The sequence below is a fragment of the Heliangelus exortis genome, chromosome W, assembly GCF_036169615.1.
Source record: "Heliangelus exortis chromosome W, bHelExo1.hap1, whole genome shotgun sequence".
Classification (NCBI taxonomy): Eukaryota; Metazoa; Chordata; class Aves; order Apodiformes; family Trochilidae; genus Heliangelus; species Heliangelus exortis.
In genome coordinates, this window is record NC_092453.1 from 2,726,662 (window position 1) to 2,750,638 (window position 23,977).

General features: G+C 44.9%; 1 long non-coding RNA gene and 1 pseudogene across 1 annotated transcript; one reads left to right on the forward strand and one right to left on the reverse strand.

The window, feature by feature from the left end:
- Positions 1-18,731: 18,731 nt before the first annotated feature.
- On the reverse strand, positions 18,732-22,753 carry LOC139789260 (zinc finger protein 566-like; annotated as a pseudogene).
- LOC139789265 (uncharacterized) lies at positions 21,517-22,886 on the forward strand. The gene is made up of 3 exons (XR_011723098.1): positions 21,517-21,681; positions 22,651-22,670; positions 22,747-22,886. It is a non-coding gene; the product is annotated as an uncharacterized lncRNA (long non-coding RNA).
- Positions 22,887-23,977: the final 1,091 nt, after the last annotated feature.

The following is a 23,977-nucleotide window of genomic DNA, read 5'->3' on the forward strand; positions in this document are numbered from 1 at the left end:
GGGCTTGTGCAAAAAGAAAAAGGGGGATATGTTGGAGAATGTTAGAGAATGTTCCTGAATGTTCCCGAAGAGATAGGGGGTGTGACCCCTTTGCCGTGCCCAACCCCATGTTTGAGGGGCCAATTAGATCGGCCCATAATTCTGTGCTACCTGCACCAGGGATTCGCTGTGCTACAGGTAAACACACCGGGTGTCCAATAAAACGTTATGTTGTTGTGTGGTGGCGGGGGTGTGGTCACAGAAACACTATATAAGTGAAAGTTACTGCGCAATAAAGTCAAAGCTTGTTTATCAACCATATTGGTTGCACGAGTTTTCCTCGCCGTTTCCCAACAGAGGCCAAATGTTATAGGGGATTCCCTTCTGAGGGGAACAGAGGGCCCGGTGTGCCGGCCAGACCCATCCCACAGGGAAGTCTGCTGTCTCCCTAGGGCCCAGGTAAGAGATATAACCAGGAAGCTCCCAGCTCTCGTATGACCCTCTGATTACTACCCACTACTGGTCATACAGGTGGGTAGTGATCAGATACCAAGAGAAGTCTTAAGGCGATCAACAGGGTCTTCAGGGTGCTGGGCCAAATGGTGGAGGGACTGAAAGCACAGGTGGTGGTTTCCTCAATTCCTTCAGTGGCAGAGAATGCTGAAAGGAACAGGAAATCACAGCTGATCAACACATGGCTTAAAGGCTGGTGCCATTGGTTGAATTTTGGGTTCCTTGATCACGGGGATGTTTATATGACACTGGACCTGCTATCACAGGATGGAGCAGAACTATCCACAAGGGGGAAAAGGAATTTTGTCCAGGAGTTGGCCGGGCTCATCGAGAAGGCTTTAAACTAGGTTTGAAGAGAGAAGGGGACAAAACCAGGCCTACTAGACAAAAGCCTCGGAGTAGCATGGCAATGCTAGGGGTGAAACCAATAGCTCAGATCAAGTGCATCTACACCAATGCACACAACATGGGCAACAAACAGGAAGACCTAGAAGCCATTGTGCAGCAGGACAGCTATGATTTATATGCCATTGCAAATATATGGTCAGACAACTCTCATGATTGGAATGCTGCAATGGATGGCTATATGCTCTTCAGAAAAGATAGACAGGGAAGGAGAGGTGGTGGGGTAGCTCTGTATGTTAAGGACTGTTTGAATTGCATGGAGCTTGATAATAGTAATGATAAGGTTGAGTGTCTATGGGTAAGAATGGGGGGGAGGCAAATAAGGAGGATATTCATTTGGGTGTCTTATAGACAACCAAACTGGGATGAGGAGGCAGACAAGTTATTCTACAAGTTGTTGGCAGAGGTCTGAATAGCGCTATCCCTTGTTCTGGTGGAGGACTTCAACCTACCAGATGTCTGCTGGAAATATAACTCAGCAGAGAGGAGACAGGCTAGGAGGTTCCTTGAGTGCATGGAAGATAACTTCCTGACACAGCTGGTAAGTGAGCCTACCAGAGGAAGTGCCTTGCTAGATCTGCTGTTAACAAAGAGGGAAGGACTGTTGGGGGTTGTAGTGGTCAGGACCATCTTTGTAGGCGGCAGGTGCCCGCCCCGCCTGTGCCAGCTGGGACTGGCCCGAGAGGCGCATGCCCGGGTTAGGTAGGGTGTGGCTTCCGGAGAGGTTTCCAGAGCCGGACGGATCAAAGTTAGCTCCCTGATACTAGCCGAACCGACATTAGCTCGACTGACTCTGTTCACGAACCGAGCTCGCGCCCACGGCGAGACTCACTCCACGCAACACATCTTGGGCTTAGCATCCACAAAATGGTCAGGTTCTCAATCCTAGGTAAAGTAAGGAGGGGGTATTAGCAAAACCTCCACCATGGACTTTGAAAGTGAAGACTTCAGCCTGTTCAGGACACTGGTTGAGACAGTCCTAAAGGACAAAGGGGTCCAGGAAGGCTGGACGCTCTTCAAGAAGGAAATCTTGAAAGCACAGGAGCAGGCTGTCTCCATTCTCTGTAAGACAAAATGGCAGGGAAGATGACCAGACTGGCTGAACAAGGAGCTTTCACTGGGAGTCAGAATAAAAATAGGATAGTTTACATCCTTTAGAAGAAGGGACAGGCATCCTAGGATGAGTACAGGTATCTAGTTAGGCCATACAGAAAAAAAAATAGGAAGGCAAAAGCCCATCTGGAGCTCAGTCTGGCTGCTGCCATACAGGAAAACAAAAGAAGTTTTTACAGATACATCAGTAACAAAAAGAGAGCCAAGGATAATCTCCATCCCTTATTGGATGCATGGAGAAACATTGCAACCAAGGATGAGGAAAACAATGAAGTACTTACTGCTTTCTTTGCCTCTGTCTTTAATAGTCAGACCAGCCCCCCCCAGGGTGTTTAGCCCCCTGAGCTGGAAGATAAGGGAGCAGCACAATCCCCCCATAATCCAGGAGGAATCAGTTAACAACCTGCTATTGCACCTGGACACCCACATGTCTATGGGGCCAGATGGGAACCACCCAAGAGGGAGCTGGCAGAGGTGCCCACCAAGCCTCTCTCCATCATTTATCAACAATCTTGGTTAACAGGGGAGGTCCCAGATGACTGGAGGCTTGCCAATGTGAGGCCCATCTACAAGAAGGGCTTTAAGGGGGATCCGGGAAACTGCAGGTCTTTCAGCCTAACCTTGGTGCCAAGAAAAATGATGGCGTGGTTCATATTGAATGTGCTTACATGCAAAATTCAGGACAGTCAGGGGATCAGGCCCAACCAGCATGGGTTCAGGAAAGGCTGGTGGTCCTGCCTCACCAACCTCATCTCATTCTATGACCAGGCGACCCACCTAGTGGATGAGGGGGAGACTGTGGGTGGTGTCTACCTGGACTTAAGTTAAGCCTTTGACACAGTCTCCCAAAGCATTCTGCCGGAGAAGATGGTGGCTCATGGCATAGAGACGTATACTCTTTGTTGGGTTAGAAATTGGCTGCATGGCAGGGCCCACAGTCATAGCCAACAAAGTTACATCCAGTTGGCAACCGGTCACCAGTGGTGTTCCCCAGGGCTCAGATTTGGGGCCGATCCTGTTAAATATCTTCATCAATGATCTAGATGAGGGGATCAAGGGCTTCCTTAGTAAGTTTCCAGATGACACCTGATGTGAACTCCTTAAAAATACAAAAACATATCTTTTTTTTTCCTGCTATGTTGCAACATGCTGTCAATTAACATGTGTTTACCTCACCATATGCCTGACAGACACCTAAAAGATAAGAATGCTTATCAAGTCGCCTCCTGGTGCATGGTGAAGACAAAAGACAATAACAGTAGCAGGACACCCAAAAAGACTAAAAGATAAGGATGACTCATCTCCGGGAAGTCTGGAAATCTGTATGTATCAGGGACTTAAGCAAAAAAGGGACCCCTCTTCTTTTCCTGTATAAAAAGGCCCAGGAGAAAAGGAGAAGCGGCGGCTTTCTTCTAGACCCCCCCTCTCTCGGCACTTCGGCTTCAGCTACGGGACAGAGAAGTGGCAGGAACGACAGACCCTACGCACCCGACTACAGCCAGAGGCCAGGTGCGTGGACGGGACGGTGATAAAATCTTGATTACTCCCTCCTTCTTTTCTCTTCTTAACGACTCTTCTCTCCAAAGTAACTAATTGTATAAATCCTAAATAAATCCTTGTAACTTGTTTAAATCATAAAGCCTTGTTATTTTTGTAAATTCACGTGTCATCTATGAGCAGTGGCTGAATTTTCCTCGCAAAGAAAATCTAAATAATAACTCGGATCGCAACATTTTATTGGCATCACGAACAGGATCAAATTGAGGAAAATATCAGAGCCTGCTCTTAGACTGACGCCTGAATTGCAAAACTAACCCTTAAGAAAATTTAAAACAATTTAAATGGAGTCTATAATGTGTTCTGCTAGCTCTAGTGGTTTGACCTCCTATGACGAAAATGAATTTAGTGAAATCACTTTGATTCGCCCATTCAGGGAGTTCCTCAAAACCCTTAACTATACCCCGTAGAAAATTCTCTATGATGCGCTTTATAAAGATTATAAGAGTAGAGATTTTATTTCCCTTGCTAAAACGATAACAAGTTTGGAAAACAAATCCGCTCTGGAGAAAGACATTAAGAAAAAATTGAAAAAAATGGGTGTAGATTTTTTCTATGCTCGTGCCTTTCTCGCCTTGGCTACTAAAATTTGGCAAAAGAACGAAGAATTGCGCCAAAAATTAGAAAATATTGAAAGTGACGTAAAATCTGAGGAGCTGCCAGGGAAATCAAATTCTGAAATCTGTACTAACCCGAATCCGATGCTAGACGGTGCTCCATCTGCCTCTGAATATACAACAGACAATGGGGAGTATGTCTCTCCTGAAAGACCCCGTAAAAAAACAATGCGTTTTGCACCCAAAAGGGGGAAAAGCAGACCCTCCATCTTAAAGACAAAGCCACAGCCAAAAGTTGCCAACACGCAAACAGGAACTCCCCCTCAGGCTGTTAACCCGCCCGAGGGAGAAGTGGCTGAATTACGCCAGTGGGTCAGCACATTTATAAAATCTGGGGCTAAGAGAGTTGATAAATTGGAGAAACAGGTCAGGCAACTCGCTGTAATGAGCGAGAAGGCCTCTGCACAGTCTTCCTCCTGCCATGAGTCTTCTGATAGTTCAGAAGATGAGAGCATGCCTATAACACATAAGCGTCTGCATCCCGTAATCAGAGCAGAACATACACATGAACTGGATACAGGACAAGAGCAAGTTACCCATAAGGAATTTCCATACTCTCCTCTGGAGCTGACACAATTAAAAAGACAATTTGGCAGGTTAGCTTTGGAAACTGATATAGACTATGTGGTAAGGTGTGGGAAAAATCCGCGGAGGCTTAAAGGACGACACGCATTCACCAATATGGTTAAAGTGAAGTCGTTTATTAACAGTGGACACTCGCTTTATATAGAGCCTTTGTTTATATAACGATATCTTGCAGGTTGCTATATCTTGGACACAAATCCTGTTCTCACAGCTCTTCTGCTGGCTACCTCATTATCCTGTTATTTCTTCTTTTCTGCTGCCAGTTCCCTTATCTGTTTCCCATAGCTCATCTTTCAGTAACCTTGCAACTGGGTCTCAAGGCCCTTAGTTTACTCTAGCTAAAGCTAAATAGTCAGGATTGCTCACATGTCTGTTTTCTTCCAGACAGTTTCCCAACATATCCCCCTTTCTGTTTTTGAGCAATCCTGACTTACTTCATCACGTGAGATAACATGCTAATAATACACTGCCATAAAAAACATACTAATAATACGGAAGCACCAAAACCAATAATAAATAATATAATTGATAAACCTTGTCTAATTAAATCTCTAAGCTATCCCCATATCCTTAAGCGATTTAACCATTCATTTAACCCAGTATATGCAACAGAATAGCACAATCAACAATCAACATATAGATGAGGGATCCCATAATCAACATATAAACAATCACATGAATTACAACATTAACAAGAACCTATTATCAATACAATATGAAAAGCACATTTCACACTGCAGTGGAAGGACTTAAATACCTTTTTAGTATGAGGAAGGTCTGGTGTCCACTGGTGGATAGAACCAAGAGGGTAGAGAAGGCTTATCCGACAAAAATTCGTCGGGGGGCCCCAAAAGCGTCCCCAGACCCCTCCCGGGTCACGGCACAGTGGAGTCCTAGTTTCCTCCATGGGTGCCAACTTGAGGCTCAAAAAGGCCTAATAAAATTGTTTAGAGACAGAATTCCAAGCCTTTAAACAGCAAAGGCACACTCCTTCCCCCCTCCCCATCCCCCCCCTTTTTTTTTTTTTTTTCCTGCTGTGGTGTCTGCAGCAGGGCTCATTTTCTGAGCAGCAGCAGTGTCTGTGGGGGTAGAGACAGCAGCTGCAGCTGTAACAGATACACTGGCAATGCTCACCAGCCGTATCTGAGTTGTGCCCTTGTGTGAGGGGGGGCGAGAAGTGGCTGCGGAGGCAGGAGTGGGGGTGCTCTCTGTACCAGGAGCAGCTCTCACTCCCCGCCGCAACTCTCGGCCTCTGAAAAGGCATACTCGTTCTCATAACTGTGGGGTTTTTTGGGTTTTTTTTGTTTGGTTTTTTTTTTCTTACTGCTGACCTATATATGAGGAAAATTAACAACAACCACTAGAAGATTCAAAAATGAAATGCTATTGCTACTAAAATCTGGTGGAGTCAGCCTGAAACAAAATGAAGTGGTTCAATCTCCCAAACCAAAACTCAAGTGTAATTACCAAGTTTTTTTGGTTTTTTTTTTTTTTTTTATCTCTGTATGAAACACCAGTGCACCATGCACCACAATATAAATCAATATTGAGAACCATATTGCAATGATGGTCCTTAAGCAGCTTTATCTGCTTCTAGCATTTGCTCAGAAGCTTCTAACAATTGGGCTGCTGTAGCACCTTTTGAGAGTAGTCCTAATGCACATTTAGTTTTTTCATTAGCATTGTCGTATGCTGACATATAAAAAATTTTGTTTTCATCTCTTCTGTCAAGTCGGGATGTGATATTACCACTGAATATAAGTGATCCACAAATTTTGGATATGGCTCTGCTCCCTCGTTTAATATTTGTAAAAGAGGGAGTTGCTTGTGCAGGATCATGCACAGTTTGCAAAGCTTTATACGCCAATTCTTGTGAAAGTTGTAACACTTCAGCTTGAAACCATGCCTGCAAATCTGCATGTACAAAAGGACAAGCACAGAGTAACATTTGTGCTTGCACCCCGTATAATGCATCGGTGTTCTGTCTAGGAATCACAGCTGCATTTTCACACAGCATTTGCCATTTATGATGCAATTGCAATTGTTGAGAAGGAGTTAACAGAGTATTAATGAGCATTTTTGTGTCATATGGCGTCAACAATTGAGCAGTAAAAAGATGTTGCAAAATAGATTGAGCAAATGACGATTTCAAACCATACTGCGTAATGGCAGCTTTGGCTTCTTTTATCATTTTCCAATCAAATGTGACCCATTGACCTCCTCCTCCTGGTCCCACAATCACTGGAAAAGCATTGGAACCATATTGGGAACCATTTCCCCTTCAAGTATAGCATTTCGAATAATTCCCTTCCATCTAGTTACTGGATACACACTTCCACCTACCCCCCACCCCCATGTTGGATCTGGAAGAGGTGGAGCAGTGGGTGTTAAAGGGTTAAGGGAAGTAGGAGCAGGGATAGGGAACGGATCAGGGGGTAAAAATGGATTAGTGCCCCTGGGTTGTTCAGGGTGTTCCCCGGAGCAAAAAACTAGGGTTTTTTCAGGGGTATACTCATCCTTGGTCTCCAGTTGTTTCAGTTTCTTCAGCAGTTCCCTGAGTTGCTTGTCTCCGAGTCCCAGTTCTTTCCTTGGTTGTTGCTCTATAGCAGGCACTGATGGTGTTGACAGGTGAAGCAGAGGATTAATTGATGGCAACTGTGGTCAAGAAGATAAATCAGGCATTGGAGGTGGAGAGGAAGGCAGCAGTGGCAGAGTGTTCGGGAGCCGTGGCAGGCAGGCAGGAGGGGGGGGTCCGCATTCCAAGGTTCCTCGCCTGTGTTCTCCGGCTTCTCTCCCTCTGGGTCCTCCAACGATTCTGGTGGTGTTTTCGGTCGCTTTTCGTTTTGCTTCTCAGTCCCATTTTTGCTTTTCATCCGACCCCCCAGGGTCAATTGGCACAGTTGGCTGAGCTTGAATCAGTATAGTCCCTTCAGGTGCTGGTGGGGGTATTTTAGGTGTCTCAAATAACTGTTTAGAGGTCAAGTCCATATTTTGAGCATTCATCGGTATTGGTAGATCAGGTGTTAAGGCAGCAAATGCTGAGGCTGCTGCTCTTTCACTTTTCATTTCTTTTAAGGTTTCTCTAATCAATTTCCAGAGTGTCGCTAAGTGTTGTGCCTCCTTATCTCCATCTCTAATTTTATTCCATAGGGCAGTACCTATGGCTTCCCAAGTAGGTAACTCAAAAACTGTACCCATCGAGGGGATCAAGTCTTTATCCCGTGCCCATTTCAGTAATTCACGTAAGGTCCTGCCTTCGTATGATAAACCTCTCTTAGAGAGAATACATTGGAGGAGCTTATACTACTGCCTCTTCTTCTTTAGAGAGTGTAGACCCCATCTCCTCCCCAGACACTCACCTTTTTCTTGGCAAGATTCTTCAATTCTGAGGTACCTCTTTCGTTCCGTAACCAGGCACCAGCTACACAGACCGCCAGGGCAGCAGTCTCCTTTCGACTGGCTTCTCCGCTCCTGCCGCACCGTTCCTTCGGTTGGCTTTCTCGCTACCCTCTCATTCCAGCTGTCTTCATCGCTCCCGGAAGCAACAGCGAGAGGGTCCCTGTTTGGGCGCCAAATGTGGGAAAATTCCGCAGAGGCCTAAGGACAACACGTAGTCACCAATATGGTTAAAGTGAAGTCGTCTATTAACAGTGGACACTCGCTTTATATAGAGCCCTTGTTTATATAACGATATCTTGCAGGTGGCTATATCTTGGCCACAAATCCTGTTCTCACAGAACTTCTGCTGGCTTCCTCATTATCCTGTTATTCTTTTTTTCTACTGCCAGTTCCCTTATCTTTTTCCCATAGCTCATCTTTCAGTAACCTTGCAACTGGGTCTCAAGGCCCTTAGTTTACTCTAACTAAAACTAAAGAGTCAGGATTGCTCACATTATGATGCCATAATTGGGCACTTAACAAGCTTACAAATTGAAATACCTGAGGAAAAAAGACAACCTCCATCCCAGGAAACAAAATTTCTAGGAAACAAATGGAAAGGTGGGACATGGAATATCCCTACAGATAGTCTCTCTCACCTGGGAGAAATAAAGGCACCCACAAATAAAAAGGAATTACAAGAAATTATGGGAACTTAGCAATATTGGTGAAAGCACATACCTGACCTGTCAATCATTGCTTGGCCATTATACGACTTGTTAAAGAAACACTGACACTGGGAATGGAATCAAAGTCATGATGAGGCATTAAAACTCTTACTCCTGGAGGCACAGACCTTTCAAACCCTGGGACCTCTTCACCCAGAGGACCCGATAACAATCGAATGGGGTTTTTCTTCCAGTGCGTTATCTTATCACTTTTGGCAAAGGGGTCCAGCTGGAGCCTCCAGGTCCATATCGTTTTATTCTCAGTCATTAAAGGACTCAGAGAAGCGGTATTCGGTCCTGGAAAAGGCTCTGCTTACAGTCAGCATGACACTTAAGGAGATAAACAAGATAATTAAAAAACAAAAAGTAATCCTGCAAGGGGCTTTTAAGGTGATTAACCAGGTATTGTCTGGAAAGCCACCTCCTGAAGGAATTTCTCAGAAAGGCACAATTAGAAAATGGTATAGCCAGACTGAATATTTTGCTGAGCTTTTCCAAATTGAGGAAGGCCCTGATAAGCTTCTGAAAATTCAAGAACCCATTGAATCCACAGATGAAAAAGATTTAATAATGAAAACTCCTAGCCCTATTAAAGAAGCCCCCAAATACAAAAGTGATATGACTACAGCCTAGTTCACAGATGCTTCTTCCCGAAGGGAAGGAAACGTATGGTTTTTTAAATCTGCCACAATTAAACCTTTCACAGGTGAACAAATAATAAATCAAGGTGACGGAAGTGCACAAGCAGGCGAACTGGATGCTGTTTTGAATGTATTTGTAAAAGAAAAAGCCACTAAGGAACCTGTATATATCTATACAAATTCTTTTGCTGTCTTTAAAGGCTGTGTAGAATGGGTGACATTTTGGGAAAATAATAACTGGGAAATTAATAGAGTGCCTGTATGGCATACAGAGAAGTGGAAGGAAATTCTACAAATTGCAAAACAAAATCCCAGTTTTCATGTAGTCTGGGTACCTTCTCACCAATCCGATCTGAAAGATGAAGCCAGCAAATATAACCAAGTTGATGAATTGGCAAGAATTAATGTCATTGAAATCAGAGATGCTCTCAATCAAGGTGAAGTCCAAGAATGGGGAAAATTATTAGAATGGCTTCATTGCAAAAGGGGTCATTCTGGTATTTTTGATTTGTATAAAGAAGCACAATCTTGTGGTTGGTCTGTATCACGAGAACAATGTAAAGCAATAATTTCCTTATGTGATTTGTGTAAAATTCGGTTGGGAGAACATCCTCTGCTGACAATTTACATCTCAGAGATGGTAAAACATTATGGTCTACTTGGCAGATAGATTATATAGGACCCTTCCGAAGGTCAGGAAATAAACAGTATGTTCTTGTAATTGTGGAGGTTATCTCTGGGTTAACTTGTGCAGAATCGTATGCAAAAGCAAATGGAGAAAACACTGTATCTTTCCTGAAGAAAATTTTTGGAATTTTGCCTAAACCTACTAGTATTCAGTCTGATAATGGTACTCATTTCACTTCTCACCTGGTCCAGCAATGGGCAAAAAGTGAAAATACTAACTGGGCATTTCATATTCCCTCTCATCCCCAGGCAAACAGCATTGTTGAACGAACAAATGGGTTACTTAAAAAACTCATTAGGCCTCACAAGAGTAACTGGCATGACAGACTCAATTATGCTATTGCCATGGTCAATAATAGGTGGGGTGCGAACAGGTGTCCCAGAATGACAGCATTCTTTCCCCTGTCGCCTAATCAAGATAACGACACTGAGAAGCAGCCTCCCAGGAATTTCAGAGGAACCTTGCAGCCAGGCCAAGCTGTTTGTGTGAATTTACCTAACATAGGTAGAATTAAACTCATTTTGCAAAATCCTCTGAATTCAAACACGTGGGTAGCAATTGACATGAATAATAAACAGCACAAAATTAGCACAAACTGGATAATCTGTGTGGAATAAGGTTTAAGTTATCTTTTACCCTGTGTACTGTAAATCAATGTTGTTTTTTTTTTTTTTTGTCCTTTGTATAATTAGGTTTTGTGTAGTAGGACAGAATGAGGTTGAATTAACGTGACTACAGACATCAGTAATCCTAGGACATCAAAGCAAAACACCCCTGGTGTACAGTTTCAGACTTGGCTACTCTGAAACTGACACTGGAAGAAATTACTTACTGCTGGCTGGGAGGCTAGCCACCTCTTTAGTCTAGGTAAAGTAATTTATAACATCATGATTTTGTCCATGATTGCTCCTGGATTGCTGTTACCTGTAATACATTTTATTGGTGGTATAATATCAGATGTACTTTATATGTGTATGAAATAGACCTATGCTATGTCCTTATGATTATTGCATTATATCTTATTTTATAATTATTGTAATTCTTATAATTTTTATTACTATGGCTATCGTTATTATTAGCTCTCATTTATAATCGACATCTTCTCCTTCTCATTTAATTGCTAAGATTCTGTAACCGTCAATATTTTACCTTTCTTTCTACACATGTTGTACATGTCACTACCTGACACAATTGCTTTGTACGGGCACATACCTTACTCCTATTAAGTTGATTCTTTGTAACCTTTCATATAGGCTCTCTGCTACCTTTTAGCTGTCAAATGTCTGTAATATATCTAGATACCTAGTTGCAAACCTTCCCAATGCTTGTGAAAAAACAATTATATATTTTATATATATATATATATATATATCAAGCTGTTGATCCCGAAAACACACTCCCCTAGCCTCAAAACCCACGGGGTGAGGTGACGTGATATGGTGAGGTATGTATGATGTGGAAAATGTGGTACGACAGTTTACCACCATCCCCCCCACAAACACACGTTAAAAATATTCTGGCTTTTTGAGCTAGGTAAATGTGCGGTGGGAAGAACTATGTCAGGCAAGGTGAAATTCCCGGTTGCTCCTTAATGGAAACCTCGGAGATGGAATTTGCCTGCTAAAACAGCACAGATTACAAAATAGAGCCACACGACACAACCACACCAAATGGGATGTGTGTGTATATAGGGATGTGTGTATATATATATATATACACATTAAAAAAAAAAAAACAAAGCAAAAAAAAAACCTGACTCAAGAACCACGGGGTGAAATGATGTAAACACTTTAAAAATACAAAAATATGTCTCTTGAATCAATCTTTTTTTTTTCTCCCTGCTATGTTGCAACATTTTGTCAATTAACATATGTTTACCTCACCATATGCCTGACAGACACCTAAAAGATAAGAATGCTTATCAGGTCACCTCCTGGTGCATGGTGGAGACCAAAACAATGAAAGTAGCAGGACACCAAAAAGACAAAAAGATAAGGATGACTCCTCTCCAGGAAGTCTGGAAATCTGTATGTATCAGGAACTTATGCAAAAAAGGGACCCCTCTTCTTTTCCTGTATAAAAAAGCACAGGAGAAAAGGAGAAGCGGTGGCTTTCTTCTAGACCCCCCCTCTCGGCACTTCGATTTCAGCTACGGGACAGAAAAGCGGCAGGAGCAACAGACCCTACGCACCCGACTACAGCCAGAGGCCAAGGCCTGTGGACGGTGATAACATTTTAATTACCCTCCTTCTTTTCTCTTCTTAACGACTCTTCTCTCCAAAGTAACTAATTGTATAAATCCTAAATAAATCCTTGTAACATGTTTAAATCATAAAGCCTTGGTTTTTTTTGAAAATTCACGCGTTGTCTATGAGCAGTGGCTGAATTTTCCTCGGAAACAAAATATAAATAATAACTCGGATCGTAACACTCTTGTTAGCTTTGGCATCCTGGGAGGATTCCATCCGTTCCTCTGCCTGTGGTCCTGATCCATACCAGCCTGAATCTGTGTGTCCCTGCCTCCAGCTCCCGACTGCTGCTGACTCCAGGAGTCCAGCCTGGACTTTCCCAGGGCTGCCCTGCACCTGTGGTGGTGATGTGAGAGTTACTGGGGGAGAGAGGGGAGGAATGTGGTATCAATTTTCCTGTATATTTGTAGAGATTTAGTAATTTTTCTTATTTATCATTACTCATTTATTGAAATTGTGTCGTTTAGCTTCCATAAGTCTCTCTCCCTTATGCACTCTGCTTTCTTTATCATGGAGGGGGGATTAATAGAGACCAAGAGGAAATAGAAGGCCCATCAATGTGATGAAAACATTGAAGATCCTTATCACATGCAATGTTCTAAACCTATGTTGCAAAGGTTTGTGCATGCTGCACCACCACCTTTTAACCATACACTATCAGTAATGCTATAGGTTCCTGGAGATTTGGATAGAACTGTGGGTGATTTGATTAAAACAGCACGAGAATATGAAGATGCTGTCACAGGTCCTTGTTGGGATTGGGTCTCAGCTGTAAAGAGAACAGCTGAGAAACTGCATTCACCCTTTTTTCCTCAGATAAGCGGAGGACACCGCGTTGCAGCCATTAAGAGGAGACGCCCTCCTATGAGACAGAATCGAGAGAAACAGAAATCAGTAAGAGGAATCCTATGGGCACTCCTGAGTGAGTATGGAGAGGACATGAAAAAGTGGGATCAGAAACCTACTGCTGTCCCACAGGACTGAGTATTTAAGTTGCTGAGTAAGGCGAAGGCAAAAGGAGGTCCTTCTAAAAAGATGGCTGCTCAAGACTCCAGTGTGCAGTTACCCGATCCAAATCTGCTGGTGACTCAAGATCCCTGTACATCAGGTGTGAGTACTGGGGATGCAAACTCCAGTAATGCACATACTGACAATGCTGTATGTGCTGAAGCTTAGAGGTGCCCTGCCTCCAGCCAGGAGGAGAGAGACAACCAAATTTATTGGACTGTGTGGATTCGATGGCCTGGCACATTAGAGCCACAAAAGTATAAAGCCTTGGTGGACACTGGTGCACAGTGCACCCTAATGCCATCGAATCAGAAAGGGACAGAATCCGTCACTATTTCTGGAGTGACGGGGGGATCTAAAGAACTGACTATTGTAAAGGCTGACGTGAGCCTCACTGGAATAAAGCAGCATAAGCACCCTATAGTGACTGGTCCAGATGCTCCTTGCATCCTTGGCATAGACTACCTCATGGGAGGTGATTTCTAGGACCCGAAAGGGTACCGGTGGTCCTTTGGTACTGCAGCTATAAAGACTGAGAATGCAGAATGGCTGCATGCTTTGCTTGGCCTTTCACATAAATCCTTTGTAGTGGGGTTGCTGAGAACTAAAAACGAGCAGGTGCCAACTGCTACTTCAATAGTGCATGGACGACAATATTGTGTCAACAGAGATGCTGTGATCCCCATTCACAAGCTGATCTGGCAGCTAGAGAGCCAAGGAGTGATCAGCAGGACTCACTCACTCTTCTGTAGTCCTATATGGCCAGTGCCAAAGCCTAATGGAGAGTGGAGGCTGGCAGTGGACTATCATGCCCTGAATGAGGTTACACCACAACTAAGTGCTGCTGTGATGGACATGCTAGAACATCAGTATGAGCTAGAGTCAAAGGCAGCAAGGTGGTATGCATATTCCTGGTTACAATTAGACTGTGAAACCTCTCTGTGAGGTTACCCGAAAGAAGAAAGACTTTATATGGGGCTCAGAACAAGAAGCTGCTTTTGAAAGTATTAAACAGGAGATTGTGCAGGCAATGGCCCTTGGACCATTTCAAACAGGGCCAGACATTAAGAATGTTCTTTACACCGGAGATGGAGGTGATGGTCCTACATGGAGCCTCTGGCAGAAAGCTCCAGGAGAAACTCGAGGTCAGCCTCTGGTATTTTGGGGTCGAAACTACAAAGGCTCTGAGGCCAACTATACAGCCACTGAAAAAGAGATATTGGCCGCATACGAAGGAGTTAGAGCTGCTTCCGAAGTGATTGGTACTGAAGCACAGATCCTCCTGGTGCCACGATTACCTGTACTGGGTTTTATGTACACAGGTAGAGAATCTTCCCTTCATCATGCTACTGATGCTACATGGAGTAAATGGATTGCCTTAATATCATGGAGAGCTAGGATAGGAAGACTCAATCGTCCAGGAATTGTAGAAGTAGTAACAGACTGGCCAGAAGCACACACTTTGGAATGCCACCAGAAAAAGGGGTAAAACGGGCTGAAGAAGCCCCACCATACGACCAACTACCAGAGAATGAGAAAAAATATGCTCTTTTCACTGATGGATCCTGTCGTCTGGTAGGAACCATCAAAGGCGGAAAGCTGTTGTACGGAATCCTACACGACTAGTTGCAAAAACAGACGAAGGAGATGGTGAATCAAGTCAATTCGCAGAGGTAAAAGCCATCCAATTGGCTTTGGACACTGCTGAACAAGAAAAGTGGCTGAGACTTTATCTCTATACTGACTCATGGATGGTAGCAAATGCCTTATGGGGCTGGTTAAAGCAGTGGAAGCAAAACAACTGGCAACTGTGGAAAGACATTGCTGCTGGGTTAGAGAAACTTGATGTAAAAGTGCATCACTTAGATGGCCACGAACCTTCAGATCAAGCTACTGAGGAACATTGAAAAAACCAATGAGCAGATGAGGTTCCTCAAGTGTTCCAAATAGATCTGGACTGGGACCATAAAGGTGAACTGTTTTTAGCTAGATGGGCCCATGACACTTCAGGTCATCAAGGCAGGGATGGAACATATCGATGGGCTCGTGACCGAGGGGTGGATTTATCCTTGGACGCTATTGCGTAGGTTATCCACGACTGTGACATATGTGCTGCAATTAAGCAAGCTGAAAGGTTGAAACCTCTGTGATATGAAGGGAGATGGTCAGAATATAGGTATGGGGAGGCCTGAAAAATCGACTGTCATACTGCCTCAAACCTGCCAGGGTAAGCCCTGTGTGTTGACAATGGTGGAAGCAAGTAGAGGATGGCTGGAAACATATCCTGTGCCTCATGCCACAGCCTGGAACACCATCCTGGGTCTAGAGAAACAAGTCTTGTGGTGACATGGTGCACCTGAAAGAACTGAGTCAGATAACGGAACTCCTTTCAAAACAGTCTTATAAGTAACTGGGCCAAAGAACGTGGTATTGAGTGGATATACCATATCCCCTATCATGCACCAGCCTCAGGGAAATTGGGAAGGTGTTAAAAACTACCTTAAAGACAATGGGTGGTGGAACCTTTAAAAACTGGGACAAGCACTTGGCAAAAGCCACCTGGTTAGTTAACACCAGGGGTTCCATCATCAATCAAGCTGGTCCTGCTCAGTCAGACCTTCTACACACAGTAGGTGGGGACAAAGTGCCTGGGTGCATGAAAAGAATCTGCTGGGGAAAACTATTTGGGATTTTCCTGCCCCAGGCAAAAGCAAAACCTTTTGTTGGGTTGCTTTCACTCAAGGGCCTGGACACACTTGGTGGGTGATGATGGAAGATGGAGAAGTACAATGTGTACAGTTACAGTCCAAGGTAACATTAAAATTTATTTTTGTTCTGGATCCGCAAAACAAAGTCCAACCATAGAAAGGTCATGTGCAAGCAGACTTTATTTGACAATTGACACAGGCAAAAATATAGAGCCAGGCAAGAGGGAGAGAGGAAACGATATAAGAGAGAGAGAAAAGTGGTAAGAAGGTGGGAAGAAAGAATGAGAGAGAAAAGTGGGAGAAAAAGGTAAAAGTGGGAAGAAGGAATGAGAGAGACTCCAGCTGTTTCTTCAAGGTGGCACTGATTCTGGACAGGGTCCGATGCAAAACAGCGGTAGGTCAAGAGATGACAAAACAGCCACAGCATGGACAGCCAGATATACCCCTGAGTCCCTTTTGTTCTGAAGGGGCAGCTGTCAGTCAGCTGACAAAGAAACCAGGCTCCTTAGCATAAGAATCATTGAAGACAGGCTGCCTGGAGGGGAGCAGGGTGTAGCCCCCCACCCAGTCATCAGTTCTTATCTTCTTCCAGCTGCCAGTCCCTGCTCTTTTCCATCCACCTTAGCCAGGTACTTAGTAAGTACGATCAAGGTGGCTTCCTCTACCCTGGAGGGACAACCTAGCATTGAAAGCTGGCCCTCAGAAAAGGAGACTAGTCTCCACCCAGTTCTTACCTCTTCCTGAGGTGTCACCCCCCTGCTCAGTTCTGGCCAGGCCAGGTCCTCCACCCCAGACAGGGCTATTCACTTTAAAATTGCTCTTTTGAGACTATTGCAAATCAGTGAGGTCAGATTCTCACATGTACCACAAGGGAATCCAACACTGGGTGAGAATACCTAATTTTTGATTGGCTAGCTCAATCAGTAAAGCATGGCATTTTGGGGGTCTTGAATTCATGCCCCACATTAATTGATGTTATGTGAACTGTTGCATAAATTAATGGTGTTCTGGGAGTGTTTATCAGGATAATGTTGTGGTGATCAAACCAGAACTGGGTTCATCGACTGGCATCCAGTAACTTCCTTGAAGTTAACATCTGCAACCTGAAACTTGTGGACCATGGACATGAACTGTGACAATTGCTCCTTGTTTTAAGAGTCTGCTACAATAGATGAACATCTGCAATCATAAACTAAATTAACTTAGTGGGTTTTAGTATAGAGAGAGAGTAATAATTTGTGTAGAGGTGTATTTAGGGATAAGAGAGATGGTAATGACTGGAGTATGACACAAATAAGGGGTGGAATGTCCTGTTTTGAGCCAGGATAAAGCTAATTTTCTCTCTTGTACTTTTGCTTTCAACTAAGTCTCTCCTAAGTAGCTGCACTTGCTGAAATGAACAGCAAGTTTCTCAGTCAGTGTCTTCTTCTAGGACTGATAAGGCTCAGTGTTTATAGTTAGAGCTGGAGAATGGTCTGCAGAGCCAAAGGTTTCAGCTGAACAGCTGGAGTCATGGCCATCAGGACAGCTCAGTCTCTCTCTTCTCCATCACCTGTATCTCCTACCTCTCCAGTCACTGTACTGGAAGCTGCTTCATGCCCACCTCAGAGTGGGACAAAGGGGGTTTTGGGGAGGGGGTCCCAACCTCAGAGAACCCAAAGTGTTGCAGTTTAAAGTAAAATAAAATGGTTAAGGGTCAGAGTGTGCCTAGGTAGGTAAAAACTCTGTTATGTCACTCTGGAAATAAATAACTAGTTAAGAAAGTGCTGACCCTGTGGAACAATGATCAAATAGGGGAACTGCTCAGTAACTGACATCCTGTTCCTAAAGATAAGATGAAATATTGTACCCAGGTGGTGGGCCGTATGGAAAGCAGTAAACCGTAAATCTGTAACTTCGAGATGTATACCTATTGTTATCTGCATGATTTATGTAGTTGTTTGTAACTAGAAAGAATGTAACTCTGCACGTAGCCTACGATGTAAAAAGGTATAAAAGCTGAACCAAATTAAGGGTCGTCGGAATCCTGACTTGGGACGCTAGTCCTCAGGTTTCCCGGGCCCCGAATAAAGCACCGCATAAACTGACACTCTGTTGGTTTGTGTCTTGACTACGGGCAACAAAAGCATTCTCTAATCCTTTGCACCCCAACAGCCATGAGGGATTGCTCCATTGTACATTTGTAAAATTTTATTGAGTATCTTATTAATGAAAACAACCAAGTGATATCAAACCTTAGGCTACCGTGCCCCCACCCAGATTTGCAGTCACAACCATCTGGACAATGAAGTGTAATCTGTGGCTATAAATATTCTCAAAAAGCCATACTAGTTGAAAAGGTTTCTTTTCACCCCGAAATGACACAATCCCAGATTATCGCTCCCGTTTTCTTTAAAAGTCCTGCTGCAAAGTCATAATAAAATGCTCCATATGGGTGTTCCCTAAAAAAAAAAAGAATTATGGCCCCATCCTGCCATCTCCCCTGAGGAGTGTGTCATACTGATTATCACTTCCTTGCTTTGCCTTATATGGTAAAAAAAACCCAACATCTTAAAGATGTCGAAGCATGGAAACTCAAGCTTGAAAAATGTGGTGACCTTGACCATGCCCCTTCATTTCTGGTGATGGCTGAGGTGGGTCTGGTGATGAGAGATGATATCGTAGCTCTGGTAAAAACTCTTCTCACACTGGGAGCAGCTTTAGGGTCGTTCACCCCTATGAAGGCGCTGATGTCTCAACAAGTGGGACCTTTGACGGAAGCTCTTGGAGCAGTGGGGACACGAGTAGGGTTTCTCTCATGTGTGGATGAGACGATGGCTGATGAGATCAGAGCTCCTGGAAAAGCTCTTCCCACAGTTGGGACACTTGTAGGGACGTTCACTCATATGGATCCGTAGGTGTTTGGTGAGACCTGAGCTGGACGTGAAGCCCTTCCCACACTGGGGACACGTGTAGGGTTTTTCCTCAGCGTGAACATGTTGGTGATTAATCCAAGAGGTGCTGTTGTTGAAGGCTTTCCCACAGTGAGTGCAGGGATACAACTTCTCTCCTGTATGGATGCGGTGATAGCGTGATAATGAGGAACTATAGGTAAACTCCTTCCCACACTCCAGACACTTATAGGGTCTCTCTCCCGTGTGGATGCGGTGATGCTGTGATAATGTGGAACTCTGGGAAAACTCCTTCCCATACTTGGAACATTTAAAGGGTTTCTCACCCGTATGGATCCGTTGATGCCGGATAAAAGCTGATCTCCTGCTAAAACCTTTCCCGCAGTTAGAGCAGGTGTAGGACATGATGCCTGTGTGATGGTGTCACCGTTGGACCAGATCCAAGCTGTCACTAAACCGTCTCCTGCTGTCAGGACATCTCTGGGGTCTCTCACCCCGATGGATTTTCTGATGGTGGAGATGGGCTGAGCGGATCCTAAACCTTTTCCCCATTCTTGGCCAATGTCAAATTTTTCTCCTGGATGGATTCTATTATTTTTCACTCATGTCAAACTTTGACCAAAAGCTGTCTTATCTTTGGGTCACCCAGACATGTTTTTGCCCAGATGGAGTCACCCCGTGTCTGTGAAAGAAGCCATAGTGCAGTGACAAAGAAGAGATTTTTTTTTTTTGGGTGAGGGCAGATAAAACCTACATCAATCCTATTGTGGGTGAAAATGGAGTGTGAGGTGGAATGAGGAGGTTACCCATAGAGTTGGACACCCACTGATCATCCCTTAGTTCATCTTTAGGAGATACAGTGGCACTCAAAACCCAAAGGGGAACTGGGTGTGATGCAGGGTACTGGGGTTGTGAGCCACTCCTGGCTTGAGTTGGGATCAATCCTTTGCACTTACACTCCATGAGATATTTTTGTTCTCCCCTATTCCTGTCAAGAACCCTTGGGGTGATTTAGGGGTCCTTTCATGCCACCAGACATCTCTGGTATGATTTTGTGTTCCCAGTTGTGGCACCAAATCCCCACCATGACCTGGGGGTTCCCCCATCACACCCACATCCAGGATGATCTGTCATCCACTGGGATGAGTTGGAGTCTCCTGGGATGTTTTTGGGTCCCTGATTGTGGCTCCTGAGCCCTGAGGTTATTAAGTCCCCTGGAAGGGTTCTGGGGTCGCCATGGTTACCCCTGGCTCCAGGGTGATTTGGGGGTCCCCACTTGCAGCCCCCAAACCCTGGGGATGACTTGGGGGTCCCTACCTGTCACGGTTTAACACTGGCCTGGCAATTAAACAGAGTAACAGACGCTCTCTATTAACCTCTCTCTCCTCCCTGATAAGAAAGGAGAGAGAATAAGGGAGAGAGACTTATGGGTTGGAAACTAAACTACACAACTTTAATGAAACAGTAACGATAAATAGGAAAAATTACTAAATATATACAAATATACAAGAAAATGGACACCACATTCCTCCCCCCTTTCCCCCAATAGCTCTCATGTCACCACCGAGGCTGCAGGGCAGCCCTGGGAAAGTCCAGGCTGGACTCCTGGAGTCGGCAGCAGTCGGGAACTGGAGGCGGGAACTCACAGATATGGGCTGGCATGGATCAGGACCACAGGCAGACGAACAGATGGAATCCTCCCAGGATGCCAGGTGAAGGAATGGAAGCAGGAGAGGCAGGAAGGGCAGGCAGCCGGAAGGTGGAAATCTGGCTTGGCCCTCGTGATCCCTCAAATTTATACTGAGGATGACGTATATGGGATGGAATACTCTGTTTGGTCAGTTCTGGCATCTATCTTGTCCGTTCCTCCCCAAAGGAGGGCTGCAGGTGGGACCTCTTTATGTTTTCCTCAGAGCTGAGCAGTGTCCTTGGCTCTGCATACCAGTCTCTAGCAGTAACTATAAACATCAAGTGTTATCAGTCCTAGAAACACACACTGTCTAAGAAACTTGCTGTTAATTTCAGCAAGTGCAACTACTTACAAGAGACTTAGCTAAAAGCAAAAGTACAAGACAGAAAATCACCTTTATCCTGGCCCAAACCAGGACTACCACAGCCCCCACCCCAGGATGAGTTGGGATTCCCTGGATGATGTGGGGGGAGACCCAGTCACAGCTCCTCCATCCTTGTCCGCCCTCACCCCAGGGAGAAGTTTCAGACTCAGTTTGTTTCTGGTTCTGGGACAGAATTAACTCTCATAATTTTTTTCTGTTCAGAGCACCTGGAGTTTTGGGAGGCTGCAGACTCCAACTCTGTGAGTGCACGGGAGATCAGCATTGTTGTGTTGGGTCCTCCCCAGCTCTGGAATGTGGGATCCACAGGGACCATGGGCTCCAGGCCAGGGCAGCTGCTCCGACCTGGCCAAGCCCAGTGTTCCACACCATGACCACCAACACCCTCCCTGCAGAGCAGGAAGTTGGAGGAGATGACCTTTAAAGGTGCCTTCCAGCCCAAAGCAGTATGGATCAGAACTGGGATGTTACTGGTGTGTCACTGGTTTCCCCCCAAGTCCCAGTGCCCCAGGTTGGAGGCACAGAAGCAGTGTGACTGGAATGTTACTGGTCTGAACCTCCTTAATACCCTGGGAGGACATTGGGAGGGACTGGGAGGGAAATGGGAGGAACTGGGAGGGGATCGGGGGGCACTGGAAGGGACTGGGAGGTTATATGGGGGGACTGGGAGAAGGTAGAGGGAACTGGGAGAGACTGAGGGGGTGCTGGTGTAACAATTTATATATAAATTTATATTTGTTCATTTAACCTATGTAACTTTGTTTATAAAATAGAAGTATTAACCGCAAAGATATGTGCCAAAAACATTGTGTGACTGTGACAAATTGTAATAACTTATATATAATGTTTGTTCATTTAACCTAAGTAGAAATTTTTTAGTGCATTTACTTATAAAGGCAAGATAGTAGTGAAAGAAGATAAGGATGTTAACTGCAGAATGTACTTTAGAGAGAAAAAGTGTATTGTGACAAAATGCTGTGTAATCATGTTTAAACGTTCTTATAGATAACCTTTGTAGAAAGGGGTTAACCAAACACAAGATGTGTCTGCATAAGAAGGATTAGTATTGTCGGCTGTGTCTGCTCAAGAGAAATTAGTATCGTCGACAGATTTTGAGCTTTTCCAGCAACATCAGGCTCACACGGCCATAAAGGACTATAAATACCCAAGAAACTGTTGTGCTGTCTTGACGGAGCAAAGACTCCCGAGCACCCAGCGCTGTTTTTGTTTGTTGTCGCTTGCTAATAAATTCTAATTGGTTTTTAATTGGCGTGTCCTGGTCAGTTTTTCGGACCTTTAATTTATAACACTGGGACTGGGAGGAACTGGGATGAACTGGGTAGGGACTGAAAGGAACTGGGAGGGATTGGAAGGGTATTGAGAGGAACTGAAAGGCAACTGGGAGGGGATCGGGAGCACTGGAAGGGACCTGGGGGGGGATTTGGGGTCCAGGGGGGTTCCGGGAGGTTTTGGCGGTCGCTTTTTTACCTCTCTCCTCCCACACTGCTTTCGGCGCAGCCGCGGTGACGTCATAGAAAGTGCGGCGGCGCCGCAGAGGAGGGGCATTGAGAGAGGCGCAAAGCACAACGGGAGTTGTAGGCGAAGGATGCGCAGTGAGCGGCGGCGCGCAAAGGCTGTTGGGAAATGTAGTCCAGAATCCCGAAGGACTGACCCGACCCGAAACACCGCAGAAACGACCCAAAATCCCTCCCAAATCGCCCTGAAATGCCCCAAACTGGAGCCCAGACGGCACGGAACAGCCAAAAAGCACCAAATAGCCACCAAAGGTACACAAAAAAGGGGATTTGGGGGTAAAATTCAAGGATTTGCGGTTGAAAAGGGGGGTTATGGGTTGAAAAATGGGCATTTGGGGTAAAAAACGATAGGATTTGGGGTGGAAAAGGGAGATTTGGGGTCTAAAAGGGGGGTTTTTGGTAAAAACTCAATGATTTAGGGTGGAAAATGTAGGATTTGGGATCAAAAATGGGCATTTTAAAATAAAAACAAAGGGGTTTAGGGCCGAAAGGGTGTATTTGGAGATGAAAAGAGGGTTGGGCAGGCAGTCAGGTGTGGCTCAAGCATTTCCTGGAAATCTGTGCTTGATGCTGGTCCTGCTCTGCCTCAGCCCTCACTCACCCTCAGGACATTCCTCTGTCTCCATTGTGACCCTGAACAGGGAGCCCTGAGAACTCAGGTGGCAATGCTGAGGTGCAGGGGCTGTGCTGCTGCAGGGAGGCAGCCCCAATGCACCCAGAAATTGAAGGGGAGGAGGAAAAGATGGTGAGCAAATGATCATCACCCCTCTCCCTTTCCCCTCCTTCCCCTGCTACATCACTTTTCATCGTTTGGCTTAGATGGCTCACGTACCTTGTCTCTGGAATTCAGTTTTCCCTACTTTTCTCTCCCAAGTGCACACTATTTGTGAGTCTCCTGCCTAGCAGACCCTTCACAGCACCTTCAACAGCTCAGCTGGAAACTCCTGGAAATTCTTGTACAGTGGAAAGAGATGGACTCTTCAGGGACAGAGTTGCCTCATTAGGAAAAAAGTGTTTCAGGGAGTTGTGACCCCTGATCCTGCTTAGTGTCCTTACTTCTGCATTCCCCTAAAGGCCTTTTCAGCACGGTGGAACTTTTCTCTCCCATTTTTCTGTTGCTTGAAAGCAGAATTTGTCTAATTGCTGTTCTGGGTACTACTGAGAATGACATTGTGTGTCTTAAGCTAAATGTGAGCAACTGAACATTCTCTTTCAATCCACAGAAACAGGCACAGCACTGTGGACACTCATGTCTCCAATCAGAGGAGATCTAGTCTTCTAAGAAGAGCAGTTTGACCTTCTCAGAGGAC